The sequence below is a fragment of the Notamacropus eugenii genome, chromosome 1 (assembly GCF_028372415.1).
Source record: "Notamacropus eugenii isolate mMacEug1 chromosome 1, mMacEug1.pri_v2, whole genome shotgun sequence".
In the NCBI taxonomy this organism is placed as follows: Eukaryota; Metazoa; Chordata; class Mammalia; order Diprotodontia; family Macropodidae; genus Notamacropus; species Notamacropus eugenii.
This window is the reverse complement of record NC_092872.1, coordinates 549196814-549208755: the sequence shown is the minus strand read 5'-3', so window position 1 is coordinate 549208755 and position 11942 is coordinate 549196814. Positions and strand designations below refer to the sequence as shown.

At 38.9% G+C, this 11942-nt stretch overlaps 1 long non-coding RNA gene across 7 annotated transcripts in view; it reads right to left on the bottom strand.

Moving 5' to 3' along the window:
- Positions 1–5348: 5348 nt before the first annotated feature.
- The window catches only part of LOC140520355 (uncharacterized), a 99150-nt gene continuing 92556 nt past the window's right edge, over positions 5349–11942 (bottom strand). For all 7 annotated transcript variants that reach the window (XR_011972467.1, XR_011972465.1, XR_011972470.1 and 4 more), the window contains one exon: positions 5349–8366. This is a non-coding gene — a long non-coding RNA (uncharacterized lncRNA). The remainder of the gene's footprint in view (positions 8367–11942) is intronic.

Sequence of the window (11942 nt, the reverse complement as noted above, 5' to 3'; positions counted from 1 at the left end):
GCCTGGCCTGGGGCACAGAAATGCTTCCTCTCTGTTTCGGAGAGGAATGATGATTTCACAATCTGATTCTGAATGGCCACAGTGTGGGGGGAGGAAGGGGAAGTCATTACATCAGCATGGTTAAAGTAGAGGTTTTATGTTGGGGAATGGAGAGGGAAGGGGGTGGGGCAAAGCAAAAAAGTAGGTTGGATCCAGACTGAGGAAGACTTTGAATGCCAAGCTAGTCTTTGGACTTTTTCCTGGACCTAATGAGGAGATACTGGAGTTTTTGCAGCAACAAGAGGGACATGATGAAGGAGGTGTTTGAGAAAGACTAATTTATTTGGTAATGGTATGCAGAATAGAATGTTCTTTGTTCTTTTGGAAGGAAAGGTCAGCTCACTGGCATTGGATTATGGATGAAGATGAAGATCTCCAGTGTTGGATAGTTATGCAATTTCATGATTTTCAATATGCAGCATCTCATAAGATCACAGATTACAGGGTGAAAGGACCATCTAGTTCTTTTATTTTTACAAAAAAAGGAGTTGTGTCGATTTAGTTGTACTTGACTCTTTGGGACCCAATTTGGGGTTTTCTTGGCAGAGATGCTGGAGTGGTTTGTCATTTCCTTCTCCAGCTCATTTTACTGAGGAGGAACTGAGGAAAACAGGGTTAAGTGACTCGCCCAAGGTCAATACAATTAGTCACATAGATGGCATTTGAACTCGGATCTTCCTGACTCTAGGGCCTGTGCTCTATCCACTGTGTTGCTTAGCTGCCCCCATCAAGGTAGTACCCCAAATCTAACGCTCTTTTTGCTGTACCAGTCTCCAGGCTCATCTTGCAGAAAGGAAGGAATCACTCTCTCTACAGAGGTCTCAGGCCTTCTAGGCCTTTACTATTTTAGTGCTGGGCTACTCACTACCTGTGTGATCTTGAGTACACCACTGAGTGCATTGATCATTGAGTACACCACTGCAATTTGGGTTGGACTAGTCAATCTATAAATTCCCTTCAGATCTGACATTATGGGATTCTGTGACCTTAACAAAAAGAAAAGTTGTTAGAGACTGTCTAGTCCAGTCCATGTAATTTTCAGAGGAGGAAACTGAGGATAATCAATCATTTATAGCCAGATAAAAAACCATCCCTGCTGTGAAGGAGCACACAGTTTAATAGGGAAGCAACATGCATATAGCTGTGTACAAATAAGATACATGCAGGGTAAATTGGGGGTAGTCTTAGAAGGAAGACATTAGGATTAAGATGTAAAACGATGTCATGTACAATCTATATCAAAGTGTTGCCTTCTCAAGGAGGGAGGGAATTTGGCACTCAGAAATGATAAAAATGAATGTTGAAATTGTTTTTACATGTAATTGAGGAAAATAAAGTCAAAACATTCTTTTAAAAAAACTTACTTGCCCAACATCACTCAGAGGGTTTAGTGGGATACCTGGGATTTGTACTGAGATCTGCTAACTCCAAATTCAGGTATCTTGGTACAACATCTGAATATATATGTTTTTCCAGACTTTGCTAGAATACTTTCCTCTGTATTACATCCTGACCTTGAATTGACTCACCAAGAATGAACAATCAGTCCCTCCTCTACTCACAATTACAATCTTCAAAGCATCATGAAAAAAGTGTTAGACCTGATTCAGATGCCACCTCTGACATTTACTACCTGTGTGACCTTGGGTAAGTCACATAACCTCTCTAGGTCCAGTCTTCTCATCGATAAAAAGAGGGGCTTGCGCTATATGACTTATAAGGCTTCTTCCGGCTCTCAGTCTATGTTTCTCTCTTCCTGTCTTCATAAAACCCTTTCAGTTTTTATATAGAACATTAACAAAGCCAGCAAGGAAACCTCATAGATGACCAGGATTATTTCCTTAAGGTTAAAAATAAACAATTCTGGGAGATCAGAGACTCATTTGCCAACATAATGGATTGGGACAAGGATACTTCCTCACCACAAATATAGTAATGTGTATTTTTGTCAATAAAGGATATAACTTGCTCAGCAGAGGAAATAATGATGCAAACAGCTGTCACCATGGTAATGAGAGGCCCAGTTGCAAACAGAGAGGAGTGGGCCCAGCATTTACTCACTTGGGAACTTGTTCTCATAGACACATGGAATGTTAGAGCTAGAAACAACCTTGGAAATAATCTAGTTCAACGCCATCATTTTACAGATGAGAAGATTGAGGATTAGAAGGAAGGGACTTGAGCTAATTACTACCATAGCCAGGATAAGAACCCAGATCCACTGATTCTTAACTCCAGTGTTCTTTCTCTTAAGGTAGGCACTTGCTGTTCATTGTTTTCATTTTTATTGACATCTTTTGTTTTCATTAGCCTTGTTTTCTAGTATCCTTGTCCCCTCCCCAGAGATCTAATCCTTGTAAGAAATAATAAAGAGGGAAAAAGAAGCAATACAGTACAAAACTACTCAACCCATCAACTAAGTCTGGTGGTATATGCAGTTTCACCTCCATGGTTCCCCACCTCTGCAAAGAAGAGAGAGGTACATTTTCTCATCTCTTTTTCACACCTGGTCGTTATTGTTTCAGTAAGGTTTCAGGTGTTTTTATTCTTTCTGTTTATGTGGTTATAGTCACTGGACATCTTGTTTTCTTGGTTCTGTTTATTTCACTCTGCATCAGTTGAAATTATTTTCCCCACATTATCCGTTTTCTTCATATTCAAAATTTTTTTGATATAGAAATATTACATTATATTTGCATGTCACAAATTTGTATAACCATTCAGTGAGCATACTTTGTTTCTATTTTTTTGTTACTACAGAAAGTGCTGTTATAAATTTTGTAGTGTATTTGGAACCATTCTTTCTCTCTTTGATCTCTTTGGGGTATGTGCCTAACCATAGGATTTCTAAGTCAAAGGTATGTATAGTTTAGTGACTCTTGGGATATGGTTCAAAAATTGTTTTCCAGAATGTTTGGACTGATTCACAGCTCCACCAACAGTACTCATCAAAGTGCTTGTCTTTCCATACCCTTCCAACAATGGCTGTAGTCTTTTGTCATCTTTGTAAATTTGCTAGGTGGGAGGTGAAAACTTAGAATTGTTTTGATTTGTATTTCTCTTATGCCAGTGAGTTGGAGTAATGTTTCATATTTATTAATATTTACAATTCTTCTGAGAACTTTTATTCAGTTCAATAAATTCAATAAACATTTATTAATGTTTATTATGTGCCAAACCCTATGCTAAGCACTGGGGATACAAAAAGAGACAAAACACAGTCGCTGCCCTCAAAAAGCTTACCATCTAACGAAGGAGACAACATGAAAACAAATATATACAAAGCAAGTTATATACAAGATAAATGGGAAATAATTAAAAGAGGGAAAGCATCAAAACTAAGAGGGTTAGGGAAGGCTTCCTTTTACCGTTTCTCCACTGGGAAATGTCTTTTAATCATTTATTTGTTGTTTATTTACCAGATATCTTTAGTATATAAACATAAAAGGGAGTAAGCCTTCTATCAAGGTGACTTTCCCCCGCCCACCCCCCTAGAAACTGCTTTAGAATTGCCCAACCAGAGAGAAGATTTGATTTGGACAAGATGGAATTTCCCAGGTTTTTCCATCCGATGTCCACTGTTCGTTTCCTATTTGAAAACAATTAATGAGACCAGCACAGCTGGTGAGCCAAAGCCAAAAATAAACTTGATTTAAAATTAATGCCAGGCCTGGGCTTCATTAAAAATAACTCAGGGCTACTGCATCAATACAATGGGAATTAAACCCACTGTAAAAGAAAATGATAATAATAACTAACATTTAGTTAATACTTCTGACATTGATGAAACTTGAAAAAATATTTCACTTTATCTTCAATAGCAAGGGTGGGGGAGGGATGTGCTATTATTATTTCCATTTTAAAGATGAGAAAACTGAGGCAGAGAGAGATTAAGTGATTTGGCCAGGGATATATAGCTATTAAGTATCTAAGGCTAGAAGTGAACTCAGAACCTGAATTACCTAGCTACACAAAGACTATTGTTTTTAGTTCAGTAATGGGACCCTGTCCGCAGGGCTTCTTGAAAAAAGGGCCAGCCATGGCCCTGATACCATAGCCCTCTGTATAGAAGTTGGACTTTCCGTCTATTCTACTTGCACGTTAGGATTTAGAGTTAGAAGGGATTGTAGAAATAATTTAGTCCAAATCACTTGTACTCTAGTGGAAGCTAAAAGCCAGAGAAGTGGAAGTGATTTACCCAAGCTCACACAGGCAGCAAGTGTAGACTCAGGATTTTGATCCAGATCCTCTGACTCCAGATGTCTTCACTGTATCACACTGTTTTAGGGAAAATAAGAAAAATCTTGCAGGTAACCCAACCTTTTCGTGGATTTGGCTGTATTTCATGATAATAGCTGACACAAGTCAGTCAATAAGTGTTTACTCAGTGCCTGCTAAGTGCCAAGCACTGGGCTGGGGATATAAAATGAAACAAACCCTGCCCTCAGGGAGCTTACATGCTGATGGAGGAGTCAACATGTATATAAACAAGTTTGTTAAGAAACACACACAAAATAAACATAAGGTAACAGTTTTAAAAGAGAGACTGGCTCCTTGTTGTTATGAGGGACACTGTCAGGAAAGGCTGCATGTAAAAGGTGTGAATTGAGCAGAGTTTTGAAGGAAACAAGGGTGCTTTAAGGTTTGCAAAGGACTTTCTATTCCTTCTAATCCATTCATTCCATCCATGGATCCTCATAAGCATCCTCTGAAATAGGCATTATTATTATTATTCTAGTTTACAAATGAGGAAGCCAAAGTACAAAGGGTCAAGTGACTTAAGTGTTCAAGGTGATAAAACTGGAAAGCATTTGAGGCAAGATTCAAGCCTAGTTCTTCTTGACTGCAAGCCCAACATTCTGTTAACTGAGACTTTCCTGTAGATGCTTTGGCTTCTTCACCCTATAAAATGAAGAAACTGGACCAGGTGAACTTTAAGGTCCTTTCCAACTTTAAATTTATGACGCAGTGACACTACTTCAGGGATCTGAGCTTCTGATGACATGGGTTCCAGGTGAATGGAGGCAGAGGAGCCTACCTCTCTATCCACCCCGCTCCTGTCCTCTCACTATCAAACCTCGGTGGACAGTCTTCATGAGTTGCTATAGTTGGAGGAAAAAATCCATCAATTAGTGGCTGACTCAGCATTTTAACCTTTTGATGACCCCTTTTTTCTTTGAAGGGTCCTCTGAGGAGTTGGAGGCATGATGAAAAGAGGAGGCGATAACGTGGAATCCTGAAGATTTCTTCAGAGACAGAAAGATATTCAGACATCTGTTTCAACATACTTGAACCAACACACATCCTGATTCCAAGGTTAGTATACTCTTTGCTGCAGCCACACTGCCTCTCCAGAATTTTAAAAGTCCTAGATTTCATCAGAACAAACCACAACAATGAAGAAACTCCATTCAAAGATAGTTCTTTTTTTTTTCCCTCGACTTTCTCTTTCTTGTTTTGAATCAGTTTGAATTCATTGGAAACCTTGTCTCTTAGTAGCTATGGCAAGTCACTCCTTCTCTTTGGGTTTCAGTTTCCTCCTCTGTAAAATTAGGTGATGAATTAGAAACTCTCTAAAAATCCCTTTCAGATTTTACAATACATGAGGCTATTAAAGTTAATATTGCATTTCTTCTCTCTCTTCTTTCTTCTCCTGCTCAATTGGTCCATCCTTATTATCTGGGATGAGATGACTCAGCCCTACGGGGATCATTGCCACTACACGATCTTGTTTCTTTCCTCTGTCTAGTTTCTCCCTCCTCACGTACCCCAGCTTCACTAACTCTACTAGACGAATCACTAAGCTCCAACTGCCATGCCTGCACCATCCTCCAGCAGTGCAACGGTCCCCCTACTGACTGATCTGTGCAATGATCCTTTCTCCCTTTGGTTCAGCCCAAACAAGTTTGAATTTTTGCAGAAAAAACTTCTATCATGAATACAAAGGAAAATGGGAGGAAGGAAGAATGGGGGAAAGAAGAAACCTCTAATCCCCTATCCAAGCTTTGGAATGGATGATTTTACAAAATCCAAAGATTTCTGGTCCCAATTTAACCAATGTTCAGCGAAAGATCAGGTTTGCTGGAACACGTTAGGGGTATTTGGTTCCATCTCTCTTCCCCCTTCTCAAACAGAACTAGGAAACCCAATCCCTACTCAGAATTTCAGGGTTTCTCCTAGTTTCCAAGCATTCCCCATCTTCCCTCCCTCCTTCCAAAGATGGAAGAAAGCACTAGACTAGTAGGTCAGAAAATCTGAGTTTTAATCCAGCTTTTGGCAATGACTAGTGGTGTTAACTTGAACAAATCATTTGTCTTGTCTGGGCTTCGGTTTCCACATCTATAAAGTAAGGTGGTCAGGATAGATAACAGGCATCCAGAGTGTTTCAACAGTTTGCCATATGATCAGCAATTCCTATGTGTGTGGGTCATGTGAGTTGAACTATATAATTAATCACATTCTACTTAATTGACATGATTAAATGTAAACTGCCAGCATTCAGCTACACAACGACTTGGGTTATGTTAGGCCTTCTAGGGCCAGCTAGTTCATGTGTATTGGCTGACTAGATAAAACTTTTTTATTTTTGGTTAGGTCTGAAAATCTCAGATGTGCCATGACCCAAAGTCAAGCAGGCACATTTGACTGCAGGCCATATATTGAATGATCAGGAAATAAATCATTTCTAAGGTCCCTCCCATCTCTGGGAGTCTAGCATTTCCAGTTTAGCATTCTTTTGACCCTTCTATATTTAATGTTCTATGGCTCCGTGAGCCAGTTCTGGTCCCACTCGTCTTGTCAGACTGATGAATGGCTAATGGGTCATAAGATTTTAGAGTTGGAAGAGAATCAAGAAATCATCAAGACTGATCCACTTATTCTCCAGGTAAGGAAACTGAGATCTGGAAAAGTAAAGGCACCTGACCAATTTTCATTGGACAGATAAAATTGTTAGTAAATAATTGAATCCTTATCCCCCAGTCCAATACCAGTCATAGCTCCATTACAACATACCATCTCCTGCTGAGTTAAGATAGAAGATGTGCTTGTTTAAAAGCCACGACTAGCACAGCTGAAGTCTGCCTAGCCAGGCTTATACACTGTGGGTCTCTCCTGCCACTTCTGAAGGGATAGTCTAATTCTCCCACGTGTTCTAACTTTCACATCCCTATTTTTTAATCTCACTGCTTCCTCCCCTGCAGACAGATAGAAGCTAGAATCTGCAATGACATCATTAGGAATAAATCAGTATTCTTTCCTCTTTTTTGTTTTAGCATACTAACTCGCAGACTAGGAACAAAACCTACTGAGAGAGGAGAGTTAAGCAAAATAACATGAACCAATGACCGTACTTGCCGCCTTTTACATCTGTAGTTTACTTTTTTGGGAAAAAGAAAGCATAATTAATTTTTTTTTTAAATAAGAAGTTTACTGAAACAAGATTTGAAGGGAAAACTATCTAGGACCAATTTCTTAGTAGTGATTTATGCTTACTGAGAAAGAGATTGCCTTGCATGTAACAGCTACATGCAAAAAAGTTATAAAATCATCCTTGGTTTTACAATAATAAAAGAAAAACATTGAAATTATCCAATCAAACAAGGTATGCAAGGATTTTTTGTGTTTTTTATTGTTGATGTTAAACAGTAAGAGCAAAATAACTGGAATATAAAGATAAAAGTTGAATGAGCATGCCACAAATGGAGAAAAGGGCTATTTTCACAGAACCAGTTTGTTTTTTCCCCTCCCCATCTCTATTTGATGGTGATCAAAACATACTATCAGTCATTTGATTAAAAAAAGGCATTATGTCTGTGCACATACAGTAGTCACTTTATGTACAATAAAGGAATGAGGGAAGGAAATCAATGAAGAGAGAAAATTATACTGCAGTAGTCAGGACGTGGATGAACCAAATCTTGGTTTTCTAATTGTGAATGTATTGTTTTCCTTGGGAGCACAGTTCTTGAGTAGAGTTGTAGAAGCTGTTTTTAGTAAGCACCTCCTGTCTGGAGTCCATCAATTGTATCTACGTCCTTCATTTCCAACTGTGCAGGTGTGTCTGTTTCATTGATTGGTTGCCCATCATATCAGAATCTGATCTGCCTCATTGACAAACCCTGTGACTCACAATAGGCTTTCTTTAGTTTACTAAGTGATGTGTGCCTCTTAATTATAAATTGTACCACCAAACCCTGGTACCTTCAAATTACATGTGGTTGTTGTTTTCAGTCTTGCCTCCTTCCTTCAGCTTTTCGTCAGCTATGATGAGTCCAGGGGTCTCCTTAGCCAGGGCTTCACAAAAGAGGCACCAGGATGGTCCACTCCTAAGGAACGGGGAAAAGTAGCAGCGTCAGGAGAAGGAGGAAGATGATGGTGGTAACAATGAGGAAGAGAAGAGGAGGAAGAGCTACACTTAATTTTTAAAATGAATATTTATTGATATCTTTTGTTTTTACATTACATCCATTCCCAAATATATCCCTCCTTCTAGCTTCCCTACCCAGCAAGCCACCCCTTGGAGCAAAGAATAAAAACTAAATAGAAAAAGAAGCAGTTTCACAAAACTAACCCTCATCTGCTATAGACTTTTACTAGCTATGTGATCCTGGATGAGTCATTTAACCTCTCTGAGCCTCAGTTTCCTTACCTATAAAATTCGAGAGTTGGATTTTGATGAACTCTAATGTCTCTTTGTGGGCCATAAATTTCTAATCTGTAACAAAAGTCACTGAGAACTCCAGGCATTATTCATCAATTTATTAGGTAGTCCAAGGATCCCTAATCAATTAGGTCCAAGATCTTCCTCACAATTAGGGACCCTCCCTTTGGTTTCTAGCTATTTTATACACTTGGGAAATGTTACACTTCACTAACAGGTCTCAGCAGGGGCTTTCCAAAGGTCCTAAGACCCTTTCAATAACATTTCAGGGCCTTCCACAAGTCATAAGACACTAGCGTTTGACCAGCACTAACCTAGGGTCGGTCCAAGGAAGTTGTGAGTTTGAAGCAAAGGTCACTAGAGAGTGGATGGTAGTGATTCATAGGGGTGAGGAGGTATTGCACCAGCAAATGAATTTTATTATAACAAGTTATAATGTAGCAATTACATTTTGATTACATTTCTAACTAACAATATGATTTAGCTGATAGATAAGTCAATATATGGCAGAGTAATCATTCAAAAGTCTTATCCTAACAGCATTAAGTAACACAGCCAACTTGAGCTTTTCACTAATACAATCACTGATACCCATCAAATCACAATAACCTGATTAATTTGAGTAGCGGTATCAATATTATAGTTACACTACACTGGAACCCACAGTTCCAAATCTATGATCATATGTTCAACCAAGTCTGCCAATATATGCCATGTTGCGCATCCATAGTCCCTTGCCTCTTTAAAGAAGGAAAGAAGGTACATTTTCTAAACCCTTTTACAGGGTCAAGTTTACTCCCTATAATTACATGGCATTCAGTTTCAGGGTTTTTGTTGTAAATGTTGTTCTTTACGATTATATTGTAGATATACTTAAAGTAGAAACAACATAAATCAGCATTATCCTTTGTATTTAATTGTTGGTTTGTTAGTATTTAATACTGTCTTCACCTAGTGCCTACTCAACTTTTAAAAAGGTTTTGGGGGAAAACATCCAAAGACCATGCATGGCCATATGATGACAGAGGAAGCTGGGATAGGGAATTTTAAAAGATCTAGTTTTGAATGTGAGGAAGAGAGGGCAATTGGCTCACTGCTAACAGAAAAAGCATATTCTCTCTCCTTGGCTGCCTAGGCAGAATTGTGACACCCAGGCTATTTGTTCTCAGAGAGGAGCCCTCCCCCACCCCACCCCCATCATAGACATGTGTACACACTTGGCCAATATGCAAGGAACAGAAACCCCAATTAAAGACCCATATGTAATGAGAAAGCTACACGATTCTGAGAGACCAGAAGAGCTCCACGTTTCTATTAAAGAAAGATTGTTCCAACATCATAGGATTAATGACTGACAGACTTCAGGTGAATGCCTTGCCAGCTCCCCCTGGAAGCATTGGGTAGGCATAAGGGGCTCAGGGAATTCCTGCCATTGGGGAGTGGAGGCAGAGCTAATGTAGAGGAACTCAGACTGAAGAAGTCAAAGGCATGATTTATTGAAGTTATTTGCTCTTATTTGTTTCAAATGGTCTGATTAAAGAATCATATTCAAGCTGGAAGAGACAGTATAAAGTAAGAGATAGAGAAAAAGAAGTGACCTCAGTGTCAGGAAGGCCTGTATTCAGGTCCTGTCTCTGACACATATGAAGATTATAGTTGAGAGAGAAGACAGAGAAGGGAGTTTCTCCACCCAAGATTTCTTTATATCAATCAAATCACAATCACATCCTCAATCTTATTCCTATCCATACAAGCCTAGACCTTGTGGACTACAGGCCACAAGACAGTGGGTAGATGATGCGATTCCTTTCAAATATATTCTGTGACAACCCACCAACCCCACCATCCCTCTGCTACTGAATCACTTTCTTATTCATTCTTTCTCTGGTGTATTATTTGTAAATGATCAAAACTGAAGAAATTCTAATTGGGGTAATCTTTGGAAATCTCAAATCACACATTCATAGGCTTAGATAAAAATCACTGTCAATGGCATTTATTAGTAATATCAAGTAACCTAAGAACACAGACAAGGTATAGCAGACTCTAATTAGCCTTATAGCCAGGGTTACCTCTTTTCTCTTTCTCCTACACCCTCCTCCTGTCTGGGTCTGAGGAACAGTTGTTAAAGAAAGTGATCGAGATTTTAAAGCCTGTGTACAAATTATCCTAGACCTGTGTTCTGGAAAAACAGAGGAAAGGAAAGGGCTTTTAGTTCATTTCACTCTCCCCATCTGCCACCACTATTATGGTCTCCAGTTTGATCTGGTCTCAGCTCCAGGCCACTCTTGCCATCTGCCTGCTTTCTCTCCTCTTATTCTTCTGATGAAAACATCTTTTCGTATTTCATTCTTGCCTGTTTTCCTCCTATCTGGTGCCCCCAAACTTGGGCAGATGCCAATTTTTCAAGGTCATAAGAATTCCCAAACAAATTGAGTTCCCCTGAATGTCTGCAAACGGTCTAGCTCTGGCATTCTCTGTCATCCCAGAAAGGTCTTCTACCATATGTGATTCTGATTTCCTCAGCCTGGGTTTGTACATGCAAGAATCTTAACAGAAATATGAGAACAAAATGGAGGGAGGAGATGAGTTTATCCTAAAGGATGTATAGGTATTGAGCCATGATCTGATTGGATAATCCACACCAACCCCTTGGCTAATGGGAAAGGCAACCCACCAACAACTGTATAAGGGGGAGTGGCAGATAATCTGGTACCCCAGTGTGCCCTCTAGTCAGTAAGCATGACACACGGAGTGAGCACTTAACAGCACATACATTGATCCTTACTGCTGAACAGGATCAGATACTAGTAACAGTGCTCCATCCTTACTTTCCCACCCTCAGTCATATTCACTTCCATAGTTTCAGCTAGTATATATGTTTCACTCTTTTGGAACTGCCTTCTTCATGATGTATTACTTCATACAAGTCTTCCATTTTTTCTTTCAATTCTTCAAATTCATCTTCCCTTACATCATAATATTTCATTAATTTGTAGGTCACAATTTGTTCAATCATTCTTTTGTTGGGTACCTGGTTTACAATAATATATTAATGTTAAAATTAATACTGTTATATGTATTTTATACATAAAGATTTTTTATTCCTTTCAAAAATTTCTTATGGGTGATATTAAAAATAAAAAAGCATTACTAATGTAAAATATTCATAACCAATTAATTAGTGATAGCAAAAACCTAGAAAACACCTCAATATCCAACAACTGAAGGTCATTTGAAT